General features: G+C 42.4%; 1 non-coding gene across 1 annotated transcript; it reads left to right on the top strand.

The window, feature by feature from the left end:
- Positions 1-1,804: 1,804 nt before the first annotated feature.
- On the top strand, positions 1,805-1,893 carry Trnay-gua. The gene is given in 2 exon segments: positions 1,805-1,841; positions 1,858-1,893. It is a non-coding gene; the product is annotated as a tRNA-Tyr (tRNA).
- The last annotated feature ends 2,291 nt before the right edge of the window (positions 1,894-4,184 follow it).

Here is a 4,184-nt window from a genome sequence, read left to right as displayed (position 1 = left end):
TCAAAAACCAGGTTTTAAGCAAATTAAAAAACCCATTTCGACTAAAAGTTATTTACAGCCCCTGCACTTACGCGTTACAGACAAATGACTGTCAGGTTAGCTATACGTCACAGTGAACTAGATTTCGACGTGCTGTTTTTCATTGGATGTATGGCATTGGTGACCTGGTCATCACCTAGGATCAGCCAGTCGTATGTCTTGAAACTGTTAACACACGTATATGTGTTAACAAGTATGTATTACAAAGATAACGAATGATGTTCCGGATCTGTAGTCCATAGGCCAGAGACCAAAACCCTCCTCCTCCCTCAGTGTAGTGGCCACTGGACTCACTCTGGGCCGGAGCTGTAGTCTATAGGCCAGAGACCGAAATCTTCCACCTCCCCTCTTAGAGATTTTTGGAGACAAGTATTTTTAGATGTCCCATTATATATCAATTTCATAGCCGCTTGAGTGCAGCAAAAACGTTAGTGGAATAAAAAAAATAAAAAATTAAAGAAATCGGAATTTGAATAGGGGTACCATTGCATACTTTGTGTCCCAATAGTACTACATGTGTATAAGGAAAAATTAAATATAGTGATGAAGTTACCATCCCCAGGAGGAGCCAGTAATCATTCCTAGACTGAGAACCGGACATAACAGACTGAATATCCGCCTACACAGACACAAGCTCTCGAATACAGCAACGTGCCTATGTGGACAGGGAGAAGAAACAACAACCCAATTCCTCCAGGAATGCAACCAGCATCATCAAATAAGAGACCAGATATGGCTTGCTTACGTATCCTTGGCAGAAAAATTACATGGCAACAAAGAACGCCTTAAGGAAACTGCCCAGTTCATCCTGATGTCGGGTAGAATCGTTTAATTTGGGAAAAGCAACCTATTTATGACTTGACAGTCATGATTAGAGTGAACGAACAGAAAACGACGACGACGAATCCAGCCAGTATCAGACCCAATTAGATGGGTTAAAGGGATACCAAACCGGCCTCAGTGGTGTCGTGGTTAAGCTATTTGACTACAGGCTAGTAGGTACAGGGTTCGCTGCCTGGTACCGGCTCCCACCAAGAGAGTTTTAACGACTCAGTGGGTAGGTGTAAGACTATTACACCCTCTTCTCTCTCACTAACCACTAACAACTAACTCACTGTCCTGGACAGACAACCCAGATAGCTGAAATGTGTGCCCAGGACAGCGTGCTTGAACCTTAATTGGATATAACCACAGAAATAAGTTCAAATGAAATAAAGGGATACCAACGCTAACGATTCATGTTGCGAGGTGGACAAAGTTAACTGTCCATCTTGAAACCGAAAATGATCCACTTAAAATGTAATTCATGACCACACTAGCTAACCACTGGAGCACATAACGGGTTTTCATTTAGCGATTAATTTGAGTGCGAGTGCGAATAATTTTTACGTGCTCATATACCACTAGAATTTCGAGCATGTCCGTCCCGGGGCCTGTCTCTGGATAGCCAGGGGCTTGTCCCGGGACAGAAAAAAATTAAGCTGACAATTTTGAAATTTACATCCAAAAATTAAATAGTGGGCCTTTAAATTTTTGATGCGCATCTCTAATTAATATAATTAATAAAGAAAATTCTACTCATTCAATTTGGTCGCTAGGATTAATTTCATAAATCTTATAGCCGCAGATTTGTCTTCCCTTGTAAGGGGAGATAATTCAATCGTATTGTGGTGGGATGTTAAGATGACACGATCATTTGATAAAACCAGTCATGCGTGTGATGGTGGCCTGGCTGGAGATATTGTTTTGTAACTTTCTCTTATATCCCGTGATAGCTCAGTTGGTAGAGCGGAGGACTGTAGAGTTGTATGCATTGGTATCCTTAGGTCACTGGTTCGAATCCGGTTCGCGGGAATCTTTTTTTTATTATTATAATTATTTTAAATTTTATTATTTAATTAAATTATTTTTATTTTAAACATTTTAGGCATTTAGTTTCATGCGAAAGTTCCAACAGAGACTAAGGGATGCAGGTGGTTCTTTACGATTACATGACCTGCCTTATGGATACCAAACTATATAGAGAATAATATTATACATGAGTGGCCGTTAGATACCATTTATCTTACAACGAGTTGTTTTAAAATGTATCTAACGAGCGAAAGCGAGTTTGATATGTTTTTAAACAACGAGTTGTAAGATAAATGGTAGCTAACAGACACGAATGTATTATTCTATTTCTTACATATCCTCAAAAACCAGGTTTTAAGCAAATTAAAAAAAAATTTCGACTAAAAGTTATTTACAGCCCCTGCACTTACGCGTTACAGACAAATGAGTGTCAGGTTAGCTATACGTCACAGTGAAATAGATTTCGACCGTGCTTTTTTTCATTGGATGTATGGCATTGGTGACCTGGTCATCACCTAGGATCAGCCAGTCGTATGTCTTGAAACTGTTAACAAGTGTTAACAAGTATGTATTACAAAGATAACGAATGATGTACCGGATCTGTAGTCCATAGGCCAGAGACCGAAACCCTCCTCCTCCCTCTGTGTAGTGGCCACTGGACTCACTCTGGGCCGGAGCTGTAGTCCATAGGCCAGAGACCAAAACCCTCCTCCTCCCTCTGTGTAGTGGCCACTGAACTCACTCTGGGCCGGAGCTGTAGTCCATAGGCCAGAGACCAAAACCCTCCTCCTCCCTCAGTGTAGTGGCCACTGAACTCACTCTGGGCCGGAGCTGTAGTCCATAGGCCAGAGACCAAAACCCTCCTCCCTCTGTGTAGTGGCCACTGAACTCACTCTGGGCCGGAGCTGTAGTCCATAGGCCAGAGACCGAAACCCTCCTCCCTCTGTGTAGTGGCCACTGAACTCACTCTGGGCCGGAGCTGTAGTCCATAGGCCAGAGACCGAAACCCTCCTCCTCCCTCTGTGTAGTGGTCACTGAACTCGCTCTGGGCCGGAGCTGTAGTCCATAGGCCAGAGACTGAAACCTTCCATTTCCCCTCTTAGAGATTTTTGGAGACAAGTATTTTTAGATGTCCCATTATATATCAATTTGATATCCGCTTGAGTGCAGCAAAAACGTTGGTGGAATGAAAAAAACAACAACTTAAAAATCGGAATTTGAATAGGGGTACCATTGCATACTTTGTGTCCCAATAACACTATAAGGAAAAATTAAATATAGTGATAAAGTTAACATCCCCAGGAGGAGCCAGTAATCATTCCTAGACTGAGAACCGGACATAACAGACTGAATATCCGCCTACACAGACACAAGCTCTCAAATACAGCAACGTGCCTATGTGGACAGGAAGGAGATACAACAACCCACTTCCTCCAGGATTGCAGCCAGCACCAACAAATAAGAAACCAAATATGGCCTGCTTACGTAAGTATCCCTGGCAGAAAAATTACATGGTGACAAAGACCACCGTAAGAAAACTATCCAGTTCACCCTGATGTCGGGTAGAATTGTTTAAGTTGGGAAAAGCAACCTATTTAGGACTCGACAGTCATGATTAGAGTGAACGAAAAGAAGAAGAAGACGCCGACGAATCCAGCCAGTATCGGACCCAATTAGATGGGTTAAAGGGATACCAAACCGGCCTCATTGGTGTCGTGGTTAAGCCATTTAACTACAGGCTGGTAGGTACAGGGTTCGCAGCCCCGTACCGGCTTCCACCCAGGATGAGTTTTAACGGCTCAGTGGGAAGGTGTAAGACTATTACACCCTCTTCTCTCTCACTAACCACTAACTCACTGTCCTGGACAGACAACCCAGATAGCTGAGGTGTGTGTGCCCAGGACAGCGTGCTTGAACCTTAATTGGATATAACCACGGAAATAAGTTCAAATGAAATAAAGGGATACCAACGCTAACGATTCCTGTTGCGAGGTGGACAAAGTTAACTGTCCATCTTGAAACCGAAAATTATCCACTTAAAATGTAATTCATGGCCACACTAGCTAACCACTGGAGCACATAACGAGTTTTAATTTAGCGATTAATTTGATAAATCTTATAGCCGCAGATTTGTCTTCCCTTGTAAAGGGAGATAATTCAATCGTGTAGCGGTGGGATGTCCGGAAATGTGTATAAAATCTTTCCCGTTAAGATCACACGATCATTTGATAAAACCAGTCATGCGTATCATGGTGGCCTGGCTAGAGATATTGTTTTGTAACTTTCTCTGATAT

The sequence above is a fragment of the Gigantopelta aegis genome, chromosome 15 (genome assembly GCF_016097555.1).
Source record: "Gigantopelta aegis isolate Gae_Host chromosome 15, Gae_host_genome, whole genome shotgun sequence".
In the NCBI taxonomy this organism is placed as follows: domain Eukaryota; kingdom Metazoa; phylum Mollusca; class Gastropoda; order Neomphalida; family Peltospiridae; genus Gigantopelta; species Gigantopelta aegis.
The sequence above is the reverse complement of the archived record's forward strand: the minus strand, read 5'-3'. Positions and strand labels throughout refer to the sequence as shown.